The 12,821-nt window shown below is 43.2% G+C and overlaps 1 protein-coding gene across 6 annotated transcripts in view; it reads left to right on the top strand.

The window, feature by feature from the left end:
• SNX10 (sorting nexin 10) overlaps positions 1–12,821 on the top strand; it is a 74,424-nt gene that overhangs the window by 24,528 nt on the left and 37,075 nt on the right. Inside the window, exon 1 of one of the 6 annotated variants that reach the window (XM_058724776.1) lies at positions 3,895–4,147. The exons of 3 other annotated variants lie outside the window; for them this stretch is intronic. The gene's annotated coding sequence lies outside the window, so the exon portion shown is untranslated. Of the gene's footprint in view, positions 1–3,894; positions 4,148–4,288; positions 4,424–12,821 lie in introns of those variants that run through there. 2 more of the 6 variants (XM_058724775.1, XM_058724778.1) reach the window with 2 other exon arrangements.

The raw sequence follows: 12,821 nt of genomic DNA, 5'->3' as shown, positions 1-12,821 counted from the left end.
CTCTACTTCTCTATGTTCAGCAACAACTTACGTTAAGGGGCTAGACAAGTGACTTTAATTTTATACTTGTAGTTAAAATTTTTTTTTTAATGTTTATTTTTGAGAGAGACAGAGACAGAATGCGAGTGGGTTAGGGGCAGAGAAAGAGGGTGCACTTGTAGTTTATTTAGCAGGTTTTAACGTTGGGCTCTGACGGGCTTGGGGCAGGGGTTATTTCTGTCAGACGCATTGCTCACGTCACCCTGCCTCTGCTTTATCTCCCATTCCCTCCCTGCTTGGTATTCCCATGGCAGAGGGCACTGAGTGATCTGGTCCTGCCCCTTTCCCATGAAGCCAGACGAGCCCTCCAGAATATTTACTTTCAGAGGTCAGAGAACGTTTCTTTGGGTTCTTTCACTTAGTATTTATGTCTCTCCCCTTGACCATGAGGGATGACCATGTTGGTCTCCCACGAGTTGGGAGGCCTTGAAGCTGTGGTCATTGTTTGATCTCCTAGATCCTCATGAAGGAGGGAACCAGAGTAGCACTTACAGATTCCAGGGTGACCATTTCCAGTGACTGACGAGATTAGGAATCTGTAGGTCCATAGGGACCTAAGGGCTTGCTTAGATGGCTTGCAAGGCTGCTTCCCTTTTCTTTCCCGAAGCAGTTTTAGGGTGAAAGGTTAGCTTTAAGGTCTGCCTTTTAATTTTTTTTCTACTAAAGTTTTCCTACTATAAATTTATATTTTATTTATTTTTATTTTAGAGAGTGTGTGCGTGCACACGTGAGCAGGAAGGAGGAGCAAAGAAAGAGGGAGAGAATCTTATATATTTCTTAATGTTTATTTATTTTTGAGAGAGAGAAAGCAAGCATGAGTGGGGGAAGGACACAGAGAGAGGGAGACCAGATCCAAAGCAGATTCTATGCTGACAGCAGATGGCCTGATGTGGGGTTCAAACTTACCAACAGGGAGATCATGACCTGAGCCGAAGTCGGACCCTTAACCGACTGAGCTACCCAGTCGCCCCAAGAGAGAGAGACTCTTTTACTTTTAAGTTTTTTTTAAATGTTTTATTTATTTTTGAGAGAGAGAGACAGAGTACGAGCAGGGGAGGGGCAGAGAGAGAGGGAGACACAGAATCTGAAGCAGGCTCCAGGCTCCGAGCTGCCAGCGCAGAGCCCAATGTGAGGCTTGAACTTACAAACTTCGAGATCATGACCTGAGCCGAAGTCGGACACTTAACCAACTGAGCCACCCAGGCGCCCCAGGAAAGAGAGAGTCTTTTTTTTTTTTTTTTTTTTTTTTTTTAGTTAAAAAAAATTTTTTTTTTTTATTTTTAAGGGAGAGAGAGAGAGCGAGCAAAAGAGAGAGAGAGACAGAGTACGAACGAGGGAGGGGCAGAGAGGGAAACACAGAATCTGAGCCAAGCTCCAGGCTCTGAGCTGTCAGCACAGAGCCTGTTGCGGGGCTCGAACTCATGAACTGTGAGATCATGACCTGAGCCAAAGTTGGATGCTTAACTGACTGAGCTACCCAGGCACCCCTCAAATATAAATTTATATTTGACTGACTTGTACATAACTTCACAGTAGTGAGGTGTGAAGATGGCAATTTATTGGCTCACATTTGAAGTACTATGAAACAAAATTAGAGATTTAAAAAAAAATTTTTTTTTTAACGTTTATTTATTTTTGAGACAGAGAGAGACACAGCATGAACGGGGGAGGGGCAGAGAGAGAGGGAGACACAGAATCGGAAGCAGGCTCCAGGCTCTGAGCCGTCAGCCCAGAGCCGACGCGGGGCTCGAACTCGCGGACCGCGAGATCGTGACCTGAGCTGAAGTCGGATGCTTAACCGACTGAGCCACCCAGGCGCCCCCAAAATTAGAGATTTTTAAAAATATGTGTGATCTTTTCAAACTAATACTGTATCAAAAATAAATGCTTGCAGGTTAGGGTGCCGATGATTATTTCCATGGACCTAGGGGCCGGTTTTACCATCTAGTTAACCGTAGGACCTTGAACAACTTAGCTCTTCCTTTGCCTTTTAGCTCTTCCACCTTGATATTCAGGAGAACTAAATACCGTGGTTAAGAAAACAGAGTGAACACGTTCCTCTGACAGTTCACTACCTTGTGAATGTATGGAGGCACTTTACGTATCAAACAAGACTGGCCATTGGCCCTGGACCAGGTAACAGGAAGCTTTGTGTCTGACACCGTCTTTTCTCTGGGGCCTTACTTTCTACTTCCCCTTGATCCCAGCCACAGCAACCCCCCCTTCCTGTTGCCAGATTCGACTCCCACCTTCTTGCCTTGCTGCGTGTAATCGTACGTTCCCTCCACCTGGAACCTCCCTCTGCCATCTTCCCTCCATCATGAAGGCAGTTTGCCAAAAGGTTAAAGGGACGACCAACGCAGACATTGGAGCCAGACGGTCTGGGTTCACATCCCAATTCTGTCACTCAGTAGCTTTATGACCTTTGACAAATTGTTAACTTCTTGGTGACTCTGTTTCCTTAACTGTTAATACGGGGATCACATCCGTACCTGCCTCACAGGATTTTTGTGAGGGTGTATGCGAAGTTCTTAGAATGGTGACTCTATCAGAAGCACTCTCTGTGTGTTGGCTATTACTATTATCTTTTGAGGTCCAGCCTGTCGTGTAGGCCTGTGGCCATTAGCCATGATGGGATTTGGGGCCTGCAGACCTCAGTTTGAATCGAAACCCTGCTATGTATGAATCTAAACCCTGCCACCGTAGATCATTATTTAACTCCTTTGACTCCTTTGACATTATTTAACTCCTCCTTTAGACTTTATATTTCTTAGCTTTCTTTGTACACGGCATGCATTTATTCTTTTATTTATTCATTGATTTGATCACTCTATCATTCTGTTCACTCACGCATGCTCCCTCTCTTTTGTTTATTCAAAAATCATTTACTGAGCATCTGCTAAGGGTGTTGGGCCCTGGGAATCTCCAGTATTTCAGCTAGGGTTCAGTAGAGAAATGACAAGATCCTGAGCTAGTCCATTGACCCTGGAGGCCAGGAGAAGGGAATGGACGTAGGAGGTATTCAGAGAGAGAGGGCTTGCTTACCAGTTGGATTTGGAAAGTAAGGGAAAGGAAGGAATCAAGGACAGTTTCTGGGACTCCCATTTGAGTCACTGTGTGGATGTTGATGTGATTCATTATTAAAATGGGCAGCACAGGAGGTGGTAGAATAGGCTAGGCCCCAGAAGTGCAGGGAAAAGGTGACATGTGACAGCCAGCTTGGATTAGACACAGTAAGTTAGAGGTGCCTACAGATGTCTGGATGGAGATGTCCACTAGGAGGTGGCCAGGCTGTCCTCAAAGGCAGTTCTGATTCTGGACTCCTTCGCATGTGATAAGGGAGTGTTAGCCAAAACAGAATGAGTGGAGAGTGGAAGGAAAGAGGGCTGCCAGTGGCCCGTTTGGGAACTGTCCTGATTAAAGTGGAGGGTGACAGTGAGTACGTGGCTTCTGCTGAGAAGCCGTGTGTGGTGCCTCACCAGGGAACCTTTTCATGTCCCCACCAGGAACATACTGTCCCTTGTGTACTTCAAGGCCAGCCCGGGAGGTGTCCGTGCAGAACTGGGGAGAAGAAGGCCCATTCCCCCATGGAAGCCTCACCAGGGAGTGCTGTTTCCCAAGACCACCTTGTCACTGGCTCCCCCTTGGCCTTTCAGGTTTCAGTTCAGACGTTACTTCCTCAGAGAAGCCTTTCCGAATCACCCGAATGTGAAGTAGTCCCCACCAAGTACCCGGCATCACGCTCGATTACATCATCCTGTTGTTTTCTTCATTAAGCTTGTTCATTACCTTGTCTGTTTGTTTACATGTCGTCTTTCCGTCCCTTCCCACTAGGATGTAAGTGAAATGAGGGATCTGGTGTCTTGCTCGTTGTCCTGTCTCTGACATCTGCAGCAGTGCCTGGTCCTTAATAGGTTGAATGAATTAGCCAGTGTTGCCCATCTACACTGGGGTAAGAGGAACTTGAGCTCGTTTGTTGGAGAAGGAAGCAGTTGGAGTTAGTAAGGCTGAGGGGTACTTGAACCGACGTCTTGGAGGAGGTAGGAGAAATAAGATCACAAAGACAGGGGGACATGTGACCCTTTTTCTCTGAGACTGAGGGAAGTGTGTGAGTATGTGGGTAGATTTCAAGGGGGCGGAGAACCAGGATGAAGAATGTAAACCTGATGGTCTTACTGTTTTGATGAAATGGGAAATAAGAGTTATCAGATGATGGGGTGGGGTAGCAAACTGGGAGGAGGTAGGTGGCTGGAGGTGAGGGGTGAAGGTCTGAAGCTGCTGGCATGAGTGGAAGATTCCTGAACCCTGGAGGAGCCCACTGAAGTTGGAACTCATAACCTGGTGATGGAGGCAGTCATAGAAACGATGGCATTTTTCTTCAGCGGTAGGTGAAATGGAGGTGACAGAGGTTAAGTTGATCCGTGTTTGGAGGTTGACATATAGAGTGTGTCAGTGGAACAGGAAATGAGGGGTACTGGAGGGAGACTATATGAGGAAGTGAGGTCCAGAGGGAGAATAGGAAGGGTAGGATCAAAGTTCTTGTGGTTTTCATTCAAATGGAAGAGCAAATTTGATGAGAATGAGGAAGTGAGAAAAGAAGGGTAATCAGAGGAGACTTTTAGTTTTACATTTCAAAGAGAAGTTCCTGGTTAGGATGTGATATGGTCACATGGTAAACACATTGTTGGTAAGAGGTTAGGTCACAGGAATCAATAGGCTAAGGCAAGACCAAGAGGTTTCAGGTCATTACTGTGAATGAGATCCTCCTTGGAGGGATCAGGAAAAAATGGGAAAGCACAGGGAAGGTTCCTAAAAATGTAGAAAGGAGAAGCAGGAAACTGGCGAGAAGGAAGTCATTCCAGGAAGTGAGGAGGAGGGAGTTGGCCACATTCCTAGGTTCTAGGCACTTGTTGGTAGGTTATTGTCTGGAGATTGTAGTGACCTGGGGAATTTGGTTTTCTCCTGGTCCTTAGAAATGGGAGTGCTGACTTGGGAGGGTCACAAGGGAAGGGAAGAGTGGCCAGGGCCCAGCCAGAATCGTGCCGCTGAGGTGGGTGTGAATGTGGGGCACTTGCTGGATCTAGGAATGAAGTTCCGAGGCATAGTGGGAGGAAGGGTTGGAAGACGGGATGGCAGAGCAAGGATGGGGTCAGAGCCAAGTCGGGGTGAGAGAACCCTAGGGGTTGATGATGCCCACAGGGCTTTCAGTTTGGCACACATGGTGTTTTGTAGGATGAGGGACACCGGGGCTATGAATAAAATGGGTCAAACTCAGAGTTTCAGGTAACACTTAAAAAATAGCTTTCTTGAAATATCCACATACTATACAATTTACCCAGTTGAGTGTACTATTCACTGGTTTCAGTTTATTTACAGATACTTACAACTATTTTAGGATGTTTTTATCACCTCGTTTCATTGCTCTTTAGCTGTCACTTCCCTGAACCCCTGCACTCCACCCTTTCACTCTCCACACCCCCCACCTGAGCCCTAAGCAACCAGTGATCTATTTTCTGTCCTTAGTTCCCTATTTGGCACTTTCATATGAATGAAATTCTATAACAGGTGGACTCTTGTGGACCTTTTCTAACCTGATGTTTTCAAGCTTCATCCAAGTTGCAGGTATATCAATACTTCATTCCTTTTTGTTGTCAAATAACATTCCATTGGATGGATATACCACATTTTGCTTATCTGTTTGTCCATTGCTGGACGTTTGGGTTATTTCCACCTTTTGGCTATTATGAATAATGCTGATATGTATATAGTAGTTTCTCTGTGGACATACATTTTCATTTCTTTTGGGTATCCACCTAGGAGACTTGCTGGGTCAAATGATGAGCCTGTGTTTGGTGGTTTGAAAAATTGCCAGATTGTTTTCTGAGGTGGCTGTACTACTTTACAAATCTACCAGTGGTGTATGAGGGTTCCAGTTTCTCTATGTCCTTAGCCAAATTTGTTATTATCGGACTTTGTGATTTTAGCCAGCCTAGTGGAGTGCAGTGATATCTCATTGTGGTTTTGATGTGCTCTCCCCTGATGGCTAATGATATTGAGCATCTTTTCATATGGTTTTGGCCATTTCTCTGTTTTCCTTGGAGGAATGTCTGTTGAGGATCCTTTGCCTGGTTTTGAATTATCAGCTATCAGTTATCTCTATAAGTTGTCAGTGGTCTTTTTATTATTCTATTTATATGTGTAATGTAATACAACATATATATTTTATTTTTATTATTTTTCCAGCTTTACCAAAGCATAATTGACAAAATTGTAAGTTACTTAGAGTGTTCGATGTGATTTGATGGTATGTATACATTGTGAAAGGATTCCCCCATCAAGTTACTTAACACATCCATCACCCTACCTATTGATATCCCTCCCCTTTTTTGGTGAGAGTTCTACTCTTTTAGAAAATTTCAATTATACAATACAGTGTATTATAGTCACCAGGTTATATATTAGATTCTTAAGGTTTTTTTTTTATTACTGAATTGTATGAACTCTATATATTCTAGGTCAAGTTTCTTATCAGATACATGATTTGTAAATACTTTCTCCCATTTCATTTATTGTCTTTTCACTTTCTTGATGGTGTCCTTTGAAGAATAAAAGTTTTGATTTTCATGAAGTCTAATTTATCTGGGTTTTGTTTTTTTTTTGTTTTTTTGATGTTGTTGTTACTCATGCTTTTGGTATATATCTAAGAATCCTTTGCTAAATCCCACGTCATGAAGATTTACCTCTGTATTTTCTTCTAAGAGTTTCATAATTTTTGCTCTTACATTTAGGTCTTTGATCCATTTCAAGGTAATTTCTCTAGCTGGTATGAAGTATGGGTCCAGCTTTATTTTGCTTGTGGATATCCACTTGTCCTGGCACCATTTGTTGAAAAGACTGGTTTTCTTCCCCCATTGAATTGTTTTGGCAGCCTTGTTGAAAATCAGGTAACCATAAAAGTATGGATTTATTTCTGGACTGTTAATTCTATTCTGTTTATCTGTTTATCTTTGTGCCACTCTCTTACATACTGTTGCTTTGTAGTAAGTTTTGAAATCAGGAAGTGAGAGTCTTGCTACTATGTTCTTCTTTTTCAGGGTTGTTTTGTCTATACTGGGTTCCTTGCAACTAGATAGGAGTTTTAGAATCAGCTTGTAATTTGCACAAAGTCAGCTGCGATTCCGATAAAGATTGCATTGAATCTACAGATCAGTTTGAGCAGAGTTGCTGTCCTCACAATAACAATGTTAAGTCTTCCTGTCCATAAACAGGTTTTTCCCCCCACTTATTTAGATCTTTAATTTCTTTAAATGATATCTGGTAATTTTTAGAGTATATGCTTTGTACTTTTTTGTTAAATTTAATTCTAGATATTTTATTCTTTTGATGCCATTTTTAAGGTGTATTTTAATGGGAAGTTGTGGTTGTACTTCTGTAAAGTCCCCTGATCAGGGGATGGGGCTAGAATAAGTGACGTTGAAAAAAATGCCTTCTAATTGTTGGTAGGAAAGAAGAGCAGGGTGTTTTCTGCTGTTCCTCAGGGGGCTGTGGTCTCAGTCTTTCACGATTCTGTGGCAGGGCGCTGAGGGATGCATCAACCTCCAAAGAACTCCACACCCCCAAGTACCAATGGTTTCCCCTCTTTTCCCTCTTCGTCAAAACTCTGCATGGTGATGGGGGTGGGGGAGGGGAGTGAGTAGCTGTAGATAGCTTTTGGTTAATAGGAATGCTGTCTGATTGGACAAATTCACACTAATGTTTAGATTACTAATACCCCGTCTCCCAACCCCAAGACTTACCTGCTCTTCCGGAAGAGGAAAAGGAGTAGCCCAGACACATCACTAGTTAAGAGAAACTTAATAGCATAAAAAAAGGAAGGAGACCATTTGGGAAATGTGAAAAACATTCTTGGGTTTGATCTGGGAGGGTAGGGTTGTTTTGGGGAGAGTGGATGTCACAAGTTAGGAAGTCTAGTGTTACCTGCCTGTCTGCTCTAGTGTCCCCGTCTGTCTCCTACATCTGCGTTTTATGGCTTCTTTCCTTCAATTCTGTTTCTTCTGGTCATGTGTTGCTATTCCCCAGTGTTGTCCTTAGTGTATAGATGAGGGGAGGTAGAGTCAGGCCCACAGTGCACATGGCTATGTGTCCAGGTAAGACCTTAAGTCTAAGGTAGCACGTTTCCTAAATGCCACCAAAATAGTTGAGGTTAAAATTCGATGTGTTTTTTTCTTGTTCCTGGATTTTAGACCCCATATTTGGCCCACCATCATTTCATGACCATAAAAGGAACCCATATGTTGTGGAGATTACCAAATCAGTGGTTTCATGGTTTTTTTGTACCGTGCACCAGTATTTTTTTAGACTGCTAATACACCTTAAAAAGAAATGCCGTATTCTCTTTGATTTTTTCTTTTGTGATAAATGGTGGCAAACTTAAGCAGTAATTTTATCTGTGTTTCCAGCTTTCACTGAATTTCAGCTTTCTGCTTGTGTTTCCATTTTGGTTTGTGTTTTTAAGTTCTAAGGTCAGACTGAGGAAGAACTTGGGCTGGCTTTACAGGTGGTTCTGCATGCGCTGCTGGTCCTCCTCGAAAGGGCACAGCTCCCCCACATCGGTCCATTTTTCATGTTTTGGTGCCAGCTTGTTTGTCTTTTTCTTTTTGGATTGCCCAAGCTGGGCTCTCCCTCAGGCTACCTGGAGTAAAGGGGTGCATGGGTACCCAGGAGACACGGGACCCTTAAGCTACTGGACACTCTGGATGCTGGCTCCAGGCAGCTGTGTGGATGTCAGCAGCTGAAGCCAGTGCCGTAATTCAGCTTTTCTGGTGACCAGTTTCTTTGATATCTCATGAGATCTTTTATCTTCAGCATGGCTTCTGTTTCAGTACAAGCTCTGGTCCCTCAGACCTCTGGCTGCGACGTTGTAATCCCTCCTGTTTCTCTTTCATCATTTCCCAGCTTCGGGTCTCAGAGTACTGCCAGTCCTGCGCCAAATATGGGCAGGAGCAGGTGCCCAGCCCTTGTTTGCTTGCCAGGCTGTGTCTTGGGCACCTGACTAAGCTGTGGATTGGCTTCTCTGGAGTCTGATACTTAACCATTGATGCCATCACCTGTGTCTAGGAAGGGTCGCCTCAGGTGATACAAAACAGGGCTACCTGTAGAGCTGTCCCTTCAGCAGGACCTTGGCCCAGAGCTTCCCCCCTAGGGGAGGTTTGGGGGGGGGGGTATGGCCTCACCCCCAGACCTGCCCAATGCATCGCGAAGGACATAGGTGGTACTGAGAAATAGGTATGTGGAAAACTGGCACGAAGTTAAACTTTGAATTTAAAACAACCTCACTGATGGCATTATCTTTATGAGCTGAAAGTAAGAAGTCAGTAATTCTTGATTTATGTAGAAAAATTGCTGAACATCATAGGAGGAAGTAAAACACAAAGTGAAATTAACTTAGCTGTTTGTTTTCTTGGAAATGGTAACATAAAAGTAATTGAGCACATTAAGTTTTATTTAAAAAAAAATTTCGCAGTGTTTTCAGACTTCAGAAGTAACAAATGCGTTGTAAACTTCCTGAAAAATACAGAAAAGAACAGAGTAAAAAACCATTAGAATCCCACCACTCAGAAATGACCACTGTTAACTCCTTGTATGTAGGCTCTGGTTCTTAAATATTATTATTATTTTTTTAATTTAATTATTTTTTATTTAAAAAATTTTTTTTAACATTTATTTATTTTTGAGACAGAGAGACAGAGCATGTACAGGGGAGGGGCAGAGAGAGAGGGAGACACAGAATCTGAAACAGGCTCCAGGCTCTGAGCGGTCAGCACAGAGCCCGACGTGGGGCTCGAACTCACGGACTGTGAGATCATGACCTGAGCCAAAGTCGGACGCTTAACTGACCGAGCCACCCAGGCACCCCTAATTTAATTATTTTTAATTAATATTATTATTTTTTTAATTTATTTTTGAGAGAGAGAGAGACAGAGCACGAGCGGAGGAGGGGCAGAGAGAGAGGGAGACGCAGAATCTGAAACAGCTCTAGGCTCTCAACTGTCAGCACAGAGCCCGACGCGGGGCTCGAACTCACAAACTGTGAGATGGTGATCTGAGCTGACCTCAGCTGAAGTCGGATGCTCAACCGACTGAGCCACCCAGGCGCCCCTGGTTCTTAAATAAATAAGTAAAGAAATAAAAACATACATAAAAAATTCACTTGGCGATACTGTTACAGAAGGGTGGGAGAGACACTCGTCCTTGTCTCACGGAGTTGAAGAAGGAATCTTTGCGGACAACAGAGAGCGAGCAAAACCATAGAGTTTATTGAGGGGAAGTACAAAGCTCTCAAGAGTGAGAAGGGGTCCCAACTGGGTAGCCACCGAGGATTTTTGTCCCTGACTTTTTATTGGGACCCTATCAGAAAGTTTGTGAGACTTCATGCACGGCCCCTAGTGCGGGCAGGTCCAGAACACGTTTATCTCTTCCTCTTCTTCCCCAAACCCTGCCGCCCCTGCTGCCTCCTTAGCCTCCCGCTCTCTGATGCAGTCTGCCTCCGTGGAGGTCCCTTATCTTTCCCTGCCTGGTGTCAGCCCGTTCCCTATTCAGAACTTCTTGAACAGTCCTTACGTTTAATATTCTTCTATAACATAATTTGTAGTGGCACAAGCTGGTTGGTGTGTTATGAAGCGCTGCCATAATTCATTCTGTCTAATCTACCGATGGACATTTACGTTTCCATTTTATTTGATACACTTTTTAAAAACACTGCATTGTGAACGTTCTTTCATATAAAAAAAATTTTTTTTTTTTGCACACGTCTGATTGATTTTTTTAGGTTGAGTTCCCAGATGTGGAATGATTGAGTCAAAGAACACGAGCAATTTAAAAATTCTTTTGAAACATATGGCCCACTTGTCTTTCAGGAATGTTGAAACAGCTCACATTTCTGCCAGCAGCAGTCAGTCCCATTTCTCATGATCTTTGCCAGTGTAGATATTATCATTAAAAAAAATTCTAATTTAATAGACACAAAGATGGTTCCTTATTTTTTATTTGCATTTCTGTTTATAGCAAGGTTAAACATTTTAAATAAATCATTGACCTTTTTCCTAAAACTTTTTTTTAATGTTTATTTATTTTGTGAGAGAGAGAGAGAGAGAGAGAACGCACGAGTGAGGAAAGGGCAGACAGAGAGGGAGAGAGAATCCCAAGCAGCTTCTGCGCAGGGCTCCATCCCACGAAGCACGACATCATGACCCGAGCTGAGATCAAGAGTCAGACGCTTAAGCGACTGGGCCACACAGGCACCCCTAAAACTTTTTAATTGTGGTAAGAACATGTAAAATTGGCCATCTTGTCCAATTCAAGTGTCCAGTCCAGTAGTATTATGTATATTCCCATTGTTGTGTAACAGCATCTCTGGGTCTGTTTCGTCTGGCCCAACTGAAACCCTGTACCCATTAAACAAGAACTCTCCATTTTCCCCTTCCTCAGCCCCCGGCAGCCACCATCCCACCTTCTGTTTCTGTGAATTTGGCTAGTTAAGAAACCTTACTTACCTCATGTAGGTAAGTGGAATCATAAAGTACCTGGTTTCTGTGTATGTGACTGATCACTTCATTTAGAATAGCGTCCTCAGGGCTCATCCATGTGGTAGCATGTGTCACAATTTCCTTCCTTTTAAAAGGTGAATAATGTCCCCTTCTACATATATACCACATCTTGCTCATTCATTTGTTGATGGACATTTGGGTGGCTTCCCCTTCTTGGCTGTAGGAATCAAGCTTCTAAGAAGGTGGGTGTGCAATTTTTTGAGAGACTGCTTTCAGTTCTTTCGGATATGTACCCAGAAGTAGAATTGCTGGACTCTAGAGTAGTTCTATTTTTAATTTTTTGAGGAACCTCCATACTGGTTTCTACAGGAGCGCCGTTTTACATTCCCGCCAGCACCCAGGTTCCAATTCCTCCATAGCCTCACCAATACTTGTTTTCTGTTTTGTTTTTTTTTTTTTTGTTGTTGTTGTTACTAGCCTTCCTAATGGACGCGGGGTGATAACTCGCTGTGGTGTTGATTTCCATTTCCCTAATGACTAGTGATACTGACTGTCTTTTCATATGTTTTTTGGCCATTTGTATATCATCTTTGGAGAAATGTCTACTCAAGTCTTTTTTCCAGTTTTTAATCAGGGTGTTTGTTTTCTGTTGTTGAGTTTGACCTTTATTGTTTTCGTTTTATGAATTGATTATTGGTAACCTTTACGCCATGTTTCTACAGAAATGCTCTTTGGTATGGATTTACAAGAGCTTTTCATAAATTAAGAAATATTAATCCTTTGTTATGTATTACAAATATTAACATTTGTCTTCATATTCCTTTTGAAATGTATACTACAGCAGGTTTAAATTTTCATGTGGCCACGTCTGTCACTGTTTTCTAAAAATTTTTTCCTATTTTTATGTGTGTATGAGGGTGGAGGGGTGTTTACTGACAGTAATATTAGTACCAGTTCCTTTGGGTATCTTAGAGGACTCTATGGGGCCTTCAGCACCCCAGGGCATCTCACAGGGCAGCACAGTGGCCACAGCATAAATTCTCTGGCATGGTGAGCCTTTCCCCTGCTAGGTGCTGAGCTGCTGAGACACAGGTGTAGACAGAACACGTCTCCCTCCTCTGTGCACACTACAGAGGCCATAGGCACAGGACTGGGTGTAGGTGCGAGGAGGTTCTCTCGAAAGGTAAGGAAATAAGCTTTTTAGGTCCTGGGTGCCCCTGAAAGCAACCACCCCCC

This window comes from Neofelis nebulosa, chromosome 4 (assembly GCF_028018385.1).
Source record: "Neofelis nebulosa isolate mNeoNeb1 chromosome 4, mNeoNeb1.pri, whole genome shotgun sequence".
In the NCBI taxonomy this organism is placed as follows: domain Eukaryota; kingdom Metazoa; phylum Chordata; class Mammalia; order Carnivora; family Felidae; genus Neofelis; species Neofelis nebulosa.
The sequence above is the reverse complement of the archived record's forward strand: the minus strand, read 5'-3'. Positions and strand labels throughout refer to the sequence as shown.